The sequence below is a fragment of the Dromiciops gliroides genome, chromosome 2 (assembly GCF_019393635.1).
Source record: "Dromiciops gliroides isolate mDroGli1 chromosome 2, mDroGli1.pri, whole genome shotgun sequence".
In the NCBI taxonomy this organism is placed as follows: domain Eukaryota; kingdom Metazoa; phylum Chordata; class Mammalia; order Microbiotheria; family Microbiotheriidae; genus Dromiciops; species Dromiciops gliroides.
Genome location: NC_057862.1, coordinates 234,652,121 through 234,662,553, shown reverse-complemented (window position 1 = coordinate 234,662,553; position 10,433 = coordinate 234,652,121). Strand labels below are relative to the sequence as shown.

General features: G+C 40.7%; 1 pseudogene; it reads left to right on the top strand.

Annotated features, from left to right (window-relative positions):
* The first annotated feature begins 1,488 nt into the window (after positions 1 to 1,488).
* LOC122738626 lies at positions 1,489 to 2,280 on the top strand (annotated as a pseudogene).
* Positions 2,281 to 10,433: the final 8,153 nt, after the last annotated feature.

The following is a 10,433-nucleotide window of genomic DNA, read 5'->3' as shown; positions in this document are numbered from 1 at the left end:
CATTGCCAGAGCTAGCTCAGTGTTTGGGAGATTCTGAAGGAAAGAGTGGGAGAGAAGTATTAGGCCACCCATCAAATTGAAGGGCTATAGAACCATTGTGTTGACCTCATTGTTGTATACCTGTGAAACCTGAGCAGTGTACCAGCGCCATGCCAGGAAACCAAATCTCTTACATTTGAATTGTCTTAGGAAGATTCTGAAGATTACCTGGAAAGATAAGGTACCTGCCACTGAGGTCCTTTCTCAAGCTGAACTGACAAACTCTACTGAAGAAAGCATAGCTCTGATGAGCTGGCCATGTTGTTAAAATGCCACATGTATGCTTGCCTAAATTCCAATTGCCTTAAACATCTGGAGCCATCTCCAGTCATCCTGATATCTCTCTTGCCACTGGACCCAGATGGCTCTGGAGGAGAGAATGAGACTGGCAACTTTGCACAGCCCTCCCTCACTTAAAATCCAATTCACTTCAAGTCATGATATCACCTCCCTGATGTCATGGTCCTTTTCAACAACAAACGATAAAACAATAGCAACAATTTTTACCAAGAACTCACACGAGACAAACGCTAACACAGAGGTCAGAAGAAGCAATACAAGGACACTCTCAAGTTCTCTCTGAATAACTTTGGAATTAATTGTGAGACATGGGAGACACTGGAATAGCACCACTCAGTATGCCCACATCAAACAAAGTTCTATGCTCTGTGAACAAAGCAGAATTTCAGTAGCTCAAAAGAAACATGAGAAGTGAAAATTTGGAGACATCTCCACTCCAAATGTTCATATGGACTATTTGTGCCCAACTTGTGGTTTAGCCTTGTAAGCTAATATTAGTTTGATCAGCCACAGTTTGGATATACTGTCCCTTGATGCCATTATAGTGATATCATTTTGGTCCTATTCAGGTATAAAGGACAACTAACTGAATAAGTATATCTATGTAGACATCGATATTCATCTCTCCATATATATCAATATCTATCTACCTTTCTTTTTTTTTTTTTTTTTTTGCAGGGCAATGGGGATTAAGTGACTTGCCCAGGGTCACACAGCTAGTAAGTGTCAAGTGTCTGAGGCCGGATTTGAACTCAGGTACTCCTGAATCCAGGGCCGGTGCTTTATCCACTGCGCCACCTAGCTGCCCCAAAGAAATTTTTTTTTTTGTGGGGCAATGGGGGTTAAGTGACTTGCCCAGGGTCACACAGCCAATAAGTGTCAAGTGTCTGAGGCCGGATTTGAACTCAGGAACTCCTGAATCCAGGGCCAGTGCTTTATCCACTGCGCCACCTAGCCACCCCTCTATCTACCTTTCTAACCATCCATCCATGCATGCATGCATCAATCCATCTATCTTAAAGCAATGAACTTAAAAGAAATAGACTTAAAGCAATGGTTAAGAACTTCCTTGGATTCCCTAGAATGTAAGATAAGACCCAAGTGCAAAAGGAAATTAAAATTCCATTTTGGGAGCATCTTGCCTTAAATATGACCTCCTGTTCCCACTTGCAGCAATGCCAGCCTTCCCAGCCCAAAGGCAATGTCAGCCGCCTTTACAACACCTCTGGGATCTCTGAGTCCCAGCCAGAGCCAATTACCTCCTCCAGCCCTTACTCTAATTTCTAAAGCCCAGAAAAGCTCTAGCCAAGCACAGCAATTTCTCCTCCTCCTCCATCCATTGATATGTTTGTTCAAGGTATTCCTGACTCTGCCACTAGCCCAACTTCAAACAACCTTTCCTTCCAGAACAAGTCCAAGATTCATCAGGGAAAAGATCAGAGTCTGGTCAAAAAAACCCAAGATGATGACAATGTTCTCTCAAGCTCAACTGAATGTACTCAACAGTAAATTTGTGGAACAAAAATACCTTAGCCCCCACAGGAGATCCAAAATGCGGCTGAGAATTTGAACCTCACTTACAAATGGTTCAAGACCTGTTTTCAGAACCAAATAATAAAGTCAAAGAGATGGCAGAAAGACACCATGTGGTCAAAGAATTGCAGCAATATGGTTCAGAATGCATCAGCTGTTGGGGAGTACGTAAGCTTCCACTCTCTGTTCCACCAGGACTATATGGTGAATCTTTCTGGAAGCCTTCCAGTTTGGAGTAACCAGACTTGGAATAACCAGTCCCCGCATGTTGGCGAGGGCTCCTATCAGCACCAGTGGTTTCAACACCCCCACCCTGCCAGTGACTTAGGGGCTACCTTTGGAAATAATACTAGTGGGTTGGTGGTGTCTGCTCATATCTCTTCATTTTGTCCTGCTGGGTCTTTATAATTTTGTTACATTAACTTTTGATTTATTGGCATGTAATTGTTTTTTCCCCATTTATATTGCTGAAGTTACTGTATTTTCTTGGCTCTGTTTTCTTCATTCTGCACCAGTTCAGATAAATTTTTCCATTTTTCTTTGTATTCATCACACACATTATTTCTTACAGTGCAGTAATATTTCATTATATTCATATATTACAATTTGGTTAGCTGTTCTCTAATCCATGGTCATATACTTTGTTTCCAATTCTTTGCTATCACAAAAACTGCTGCTATAAATATTTTGGTGCACTTTCTTTTTTTTTTGAAGGGGTTTGAGGGGTGGGAAGGGCTCTGGATTATTTTTGGGGGGGGTGAGGCAATTGGGGTTAAGTGACTTGCCCAGGGTCACACAGCTAGTAAGTGTCAAGTGTCTGTGGTTTCCTTGGAGTATAAGTCCAGTAATGGAGTGGCTAGTTCAAAGGGCATGGGCATTTTAGTAGCTTTATTTGCATAATTACAAACTGCATCAGTTTTGTTTTAAAAACAGATATCACTCCACCCTCCCTCTACTTCCGTAGGCAGAAGTGGCAATGGTAGTAAGAATAATGTCATATGGCATAGCTTTATGTGAAAGTTTACAATGCACTTTCACAAACATAATTTCCTTTTGATATCCTGTCAGGTTGGTAGGGCAGAGGCTAATTACCTTTTTTGAAGTCATACAGCTATAAATGGCACAACTAGGGCTGCATGGATCTTCTGAGAAGTTCAGGGTTCTTTCCACTGGCATAGGGAAAAGATGGCAAGGAGTGAATTGACCAAATGTTTGCTCCCCTGGGAAATGACAATACATTAGGGGTATTTACAGATTTCCCCCCCCCCCAAGTTAAAGAGCAATAGGGGTTTGATTTAGAGAAAAATGGACATTGGAAAGTCATGGAATTTTGGGATAGGGAAGCATTTTGAGAGGTCATCTATCCCTCTTCTTCCTGTATTAGGCAGGACTAAAACATTAACTATCACAGAGAGACTTCTAAGACTGAGCAACATGCAATACTATATTTCATATCTCTGAATGCCAGGAATATGGACAAATGTACCATACCAGTCTTTTTCTCTGTTTATTTTGATTTTATTGTTCACAAACATCTTTTTAACTTAAAGAAAACAGTTGGAGCAGCTGTTATTCATCCTCTTCCACCACCCCCAAACCCAGACAACAACTTGTTTAACTAGGTCAGGTAGAAGCAGTTGTAATCACACAGAGTGCTTTATTTTAATTTTTTTTAGTTTGATATTCATTTTACACTAATCAATCAATGACCTGACTGTACATAGATGATTCTGAAATAACTTCCATATTGGTAACCCAGCCTTTCTTATTTAAAATTTAATCAATTTAAATCATGTGTTATTTTTTCAATGTTTACCACATCCCAAATTTTCTGAGTCTCTTCTAGAAGAAGATGAAGGAGGGAGGGAGGGAGAGAAAATAAATGCTTGTTAATTTAAAAAATAATAAAGAAAGCATCAGGATGTGCTGGCATGAGGTTTATAGATCTTTAACAAATACATATTGAGTTTCTACTATGTGAAGGAAGTATGAAGGGGAGAGACTGGCAGGAAGACCAGTATAAGAAGATATTTTAGTAATCCAGTGGAGAGGCAATGAGGTCCCGAACTAGAATGGTGGTTGCATTAGTAAAGAGAAGGAAGTAGTTTTAAACATGGTCCGAATCAACAAGATTTGGTGACTTGTTGGATGAGGAATAGTAATAAGAGAAAGTGAAGGGGAGCCAAGATGGTGGAGGAAAGGCAGTAAATGCTCAGACTTCCTGACACAATTACTTCAAAGAATCTCCAAACACAACCAGAAAACTCCCAGAGCAGCAGAACCCACAAAAAGATGGCTGAAATTATTGTCCAGCCAGACAGCTTGCAAGTTCGGCAGGAGAGGGAGCCAGGCTGGAAGTAGAGTCGAGTCCTATGATCAGGCTGACACAGATCCAGCCCCAGGCAGGCTGCACCAGAGAAACTTACCCCCGAGCCTCCGAATCAGCTGCAGTGCTGGCCTCTTCTGTAACTAAGCTCACAGTCTGGTGAAAGGGCTGAATGGCTGGCTGGGAGGGAGTCTATGGGGGTACATGTAGTAGCTAAGGGGAGATTTGGATTTCTACCCCAGCAGGGAACCAGGAAGAAACCTTGAGTGGTGGCAGCGCAGGTGGGGAAGGGGTGCAGGCTCGTCAGAGCTAACAACCAATAGCACAGAAAGTTTTGCTGTCTGGTTAATTAGCAAGTTGGCCTGGGATTATATACAGACCAGAGAAAAGGTTAGGCGAGTGAAGAAACTGCCCCTCATTAAATCACAACACCTGAGACCCCCTGAAGCTTGGGACCGTATAACGAGGAAACAGGACCTCACACTAAGAAGGAGTTAAAAATCAAGTAAAAGATGGGCAAGATGAGCAGGCAGAGGATGTGACAAAGAAGATCGAGGTGCACCCTCAGAAGAAGATGACAACGTCAGGGCCTCTACATCTAAAGTTTCCAAGAAAAAAATGAATTGGTCTCAGGCCACAGAGGTGCTCAAAAAGGACTTTGAAGATAAAGTAAGAGAAGTAGAGGAAAAAATGGAAAGAGAAATGAGGGTGATGCAGGAAAGTCATGAGAAAAAACTCAACAGCTTGAAAAACCAAATGGAAAAGTAGGTACAAAAGCTCTCTGATGAAAATAATTTCCTAAGAATTGGGATTGAGGAAATGGAAGCTAGTGACTTCATGAGAAACCAAGACACAATAAAGCAAATCCAAATTAAAGAAAAAATAGAGTGCAATAAGAGAAAGTGAAGAAAACAGGTTTTGAACCTGGGTGAAGGAAGTTGAGTTTAGTGGGGAAGATGATTCAGTTATGGACACAAGGGGGATGCTATGAGGTGCTGGAAGAATATCTAGCTGAAGATGTTAAGGAAGAAGTTGGACATGTGAGAGAGAAGTTCAGGAGAGAAATTGTGGCTATATGTATAAATATGGGTGTCATCTGCATTGACATGATAAATTGATGTGGTTCAGACTTTCTAGCAGTGTATTAATTTGTTGATTGTTGGTTAGAGAACACATATTTAGAGTACCAGCAGTTACATGAATGTGTGTAGGTATTCTAAAAATATGATTCTTAATCCCTCTGACTCCCTTTTCACCAATTTGCCATAGTCATTGCAGGATTGGAAGGGGGTTTAGACCATAGGGCTGAGAGCCATTTTATATTTTTTGTTTTTCCTTTATCATTATTGCTAAAAGAATTCATCACCTAAGTGATTGATCCTTGGATAGCAGATATAATCTTTCAACAGGATCCTTTGTCAAATATAGGTTGGATTAGATGACCTCTGAGCCTCCTTTCAACTCATAGACTCTATGATCATAAACACAGTGTTCCCAGTTTGTTCAGAGCTACTAGAGCCTCCCCTCTGTCAGGATGATCTTCCCATACCTTTGATGGTCATCTCCACACCACAGCAAAGTTGATGACTCTTGTGGAAGATCTCTCTTGTATCAAATCTAAATCTACCTACTCTCACTAAAATTGAAGCCCTTTTGATTTCTTGCATTTGTTTCAAAGAGGTATTAAATATCAGAATCATTTAGAGTAAGTACTTATGAGATGAATCAAACATTCAGAGAAGCATCATTTTATAATGGGCAATATGGAGATTTATATAATGTGGGAAAGAGGTAGCCCCTGGTTTCAAAGGGTTGAATAAGATGATCCAGATGAATAATTAATCAATCAATAAGTATTTATTGGACACTTAGATGAATAATTAATCAATTAACAAGAATTTATTAGGCATCTACTATGTATCAGCCATTATGCTAGGTTCTGGGGATGCAAGTATGATGAATGAATCAATCTCTACTCACAAAGAGCTTATATTATAATGGAGGAGATAAATACTCATTATAAAAATAATAAATATAAAGAAGATATATATAACATACAAGGTAGTTTGGGAAGGAGGGCACTAGCAGCTGGGGAATGAAGAAAGGCTTCATGTAGAAGGTAGTGCTTTAGCTTGTCTTTAAGGAAGAAAGATATTCTATGAGATGAGGAGGGAGTGTATTCCAGGCATGGGGGATGGCCAGTGTAAGAACAAGGAAGTGAGGGATGGAGTGTCCTGTGAGAAGAACAGAGAGAACACCAGTTTGATTGGCTCCAAGAGTACAGGAGAGGGAATAATTAGTAATTAGTACAATTAGGCTAAAAAGATGAACAGAGGCCAGATGATGGGTTTTAAAAGCTAGATGGAGGAATTTAGATTTTATCCTAGAGAAGGGAAAAGGTTCTGAACCTGGGATCCATGAAATTAAAGGTTTTAAAAATAATGATTTAAACATAATTGATTTCCTTTGTAATCCTATATATGTATGTGTATAAATGTATGTATATGCATAAGTATGTGCATACACACACATTCTCAAGCATTAATCTTAGAAGAGTTTCATCAGATTGACAAAGGACAATGACACAAAAAAGTTTAAGAATCCCTATCCTAGAGATAATAGGGAGCTATTGGAGTTTATTGAGTAGGAGAGTGAGATGGCCAGCAAAATGGAAAAGGAAAAGCACTTTTGCATCTGTGGGTAGGATGCAAGGAATAAGAGAATAAGTATTTGTTGCTTATATATTATTAATAACATATATGTTTGTTGTATAGGCATATGTATTATGTATTATAAGTGCTTGTTATGTGCCAAGCAGACTAAGTGCTTTTTATGTATATCTCATTTGATCCTCACAAAAACCCTGTGAGGTAGGTGTGATTATTATCCTCATTTCACAGTTGAAGAAACTAAGGTAGAGAAAGATTAAGTGACTTGCCCAGGGTGACACAGCTAGTAGGAGTTTGAGGCTGGATTTGAACTCAGATATTCCTGACTCTGAGCCCAGTGTTCTATCTATCTCATGTGCCCCCAAGGTGCCTGTGGCCTAGAAAGACAGCTATGTACGTGCACATGATATTATGAGCAGCACCTCGTGGTTGAGAGTATCTCAGAAACCAAACTCAGAAAAGATCATAGAGAAAATACTAAAATTAATGAAGAACCAAATAGGGTTGGACTACCCTATGGGGAAAGGGAAAGAAATAGTCATATCTCTGAATAGCCCCTAATGACTCTCAAATTGCCTCAATTTCCCTCCCTTTTCCTATTGGCCCACTCTTAATTTTTTTTTTTGAAACCAGAAAAGTAGAATTTGAATTTATAAAATGCAACAGATCTCTCTTTTAAGAGTTCCTTCTGCTCTACTCAGCATTCAAACACTTGTCTCCTGAGAAGACCATTCATTCCACTGGGAGGCTAGAGGTGAATTTCCAGTTATGTCTTCATACTTATGTCCCCTCCCCTCTCCTCAGCTGGGATGACAGAAATGGCAATAGAAGAGGAGGGAGAAGCAGGGATATTATCAGAAGAGAGTTGATTCCGGGGAGCATAGGGAGGAGGGGTTAGAACCCCACAGTGAGAGACTCTAGAGCAAGACTTTAGTCTAGGTTTAGTCTAGGTTGTCAAGACAAAATTGGGGGATGAGGGAATATCTATTCAGGTGCTTCCCTTCCCCCCCCCCCCCTTCGATAAGAGTCTCTGTTTCAGTTGTTTTGGAATGGTAGTTTCACTCCAGGCAATGCCTAGGACTAACACTACTGCCCTTTCCTGTTATTTATTATAACATTCCACATCCTGCTGTGTGTTGTGTGTGTGTCTATATGCACACAGGTGCACATGTTCTTACAGGAAGGTTCATAAAGATCTACAGCCTTGGTTATTATTGGCTTTTTATAAATAAATAAATAAAAATAGCAGATAAGCAGAATTCATTACCAAGCAACACGATCCTTTGTGGCTTGTTGGTTACACATTTCTCCTCCTCTTCCCTCCTATTCACAGTCCTCCCCCTACCCCAACTCCTGCTCTCTCTCTCTCTCTCTCTCTCTCTCTCTCTCTCTCTCTCTCTCTCTCTCTCTCTCTCTCACACACACACACACACACACACACACACGGGTGTGATTCTCTCTCTCTTTAAAAATTTTTTTAAAAAATTTGTTTTGATGAATGAGTGACAACTCTGACACCCGATTCGCTGAGATTAATAGAAACGACACAATATTTACGTCGCGCCGACGAACAATTATCCTGCCATCTATCTCTGAGATTATCTTCCTGATTGAAAACTACTCATCCGTGTAATCGGAATTATTTGGAATTAGAAGGGAATTTATGGCTCCTCTTGTGTGAGCTCTCTCCCCCTCTCACTCTCGTACCCCTCCATCTCAGTCTTTCCCTTGTTGTCTCTTCTCCGGGCATGTCTTTAGTCTTTTCTCCTTTCTCCGTGATGGGATTGGGGGTGGGGGTGGGGAATCTATTGCTCAACGGACCCTGCTTGTCGACAAAGAGGATATTTCTTTTTAGTGGAATGGGAATGAACAATATGGAGACCTGGATGTGGTCATGGGAATAGGAAGGCGGTGGTGATGAGCAGGAGGCCAGAGGGCTAGGGTGGATACAAATAAATGTTGAGATAAAGAACTTTAAAACTGGACAAGGAAGTTTAAGGCAGAGGCAGTAGGATGTAGAGGAGGAAGGGCCAGGGTTTGAATCCTGTCTCAGATATTAACTAGCTGTCTGATCCTGGGCATATTATTTAGCCTTTCTGGGCCTCAGTTGCCTTAACTGCAAAATGAAACAGTTGGGTGCTAGGTTCCCTGACTTCCTTTAAGACAAAGGTCAAATAACACCCCTTTCCTCCCATCCCTCCACTATTGCTTGTCCTCTGAAATTAGCTTCCATTTATACTGTTCATATCTTGTTTATATACAGTTATTTGCATGTTGTCTTTTCCATTAGAATATAAGCTCCCTGCGGGCAGCTAGGTGGCACAGTGGATAAAGCACTGGCCTTGGATTCAGGAGGACCTGAGTTCAAATCCAGCCTCAGACACTTGACACTTAACTAGCTGTGTGACCCTGGGCAAGTCACTTAACCCTCATTGCCCTGCAAAAAAAAAAAAAGAATATAAGCTCCCCAATAAAATAATAGTTACTGATAATTAATACTAATTAATTCATAATTAATGGTAATTAATACCAATATTAATTCATATTAATACTAATAACAGATATTGCTGGCATGTATATAGCATTTTAAGGTTTGAAAAGTGCTTTATGAGTATTTTCTCACCTTGTCCTCACATATCTGGAAGGTAGGTGCTATTTATTTATTTATTTATTTATTTATTTTTCCGGGGCAATGAGGATTAAGTGATTTGCCCTGGGTCACACAGCTAGTAAGTGTCATGTGTCTGAAGCCGGATATGAACTCAGGTCTTCCTGAATCCAGGGCCGGTGCTTTATCCACTGAGCCACCTAGCCGGGACGCCCCATCCCGTAGGTGCTATTATTAATCCTATTTTACAGATGAGGAAACTGAGGCAGACAGGTTAAATCCTTGCAAAGGGGAAAGGTATCACGTATTTGGTAAATGTCTGAGGCAGGATTTAACTTGGGTCTTCCTGGCTCCAGGTTTAACACTTTCTACTACTCTGCCTAGCTGCTGAAATAATGTAAACCCTAGGTCAATGTGGTGAGTTCTCCATCAAAGGGGGAATGTGGGTATTGATTCTTTGCCTATTCCCTGATTGTGTGCGTTTCAGCTACCACAGATTTATTCTCTCAGCTGTTTGTGATGAGAAAGCTTTGCCAAATGAACTTTCCCAGGGGAGACAATGTGTTGAATGAAAGGACTCAAAGGATCCCTCTCTGTTTTGGATGGAGGGACATGGTCTGTTTTTCTGAAACCATCTTATAGAGCACTGGCCCTGGAGTCAGGAAGACCTGAGTTCAAATCTAGCCTCAGACAATCACTAAATGTGTGACCCTGGGCAAGTCACTTAACCCTGTTTGCCTCAGTTTCTTCATCTGTAAACTGAGCTGTAGAAGGAAATGTCAAACTACTCCAGTTTCTCTGCCAACAAAACTCCAAATGGGATCATGAAGTGTGGGACATGACTGAAAAGGGACCAAATACCAGCAACATGGCCAGTACAAGGCGTAGTCCTGGGAACCCTGCTCTGAAAAGAAGGACTAGGCTTTCTTTTCTTTTCTTTACCCTTATTCTACCTTTA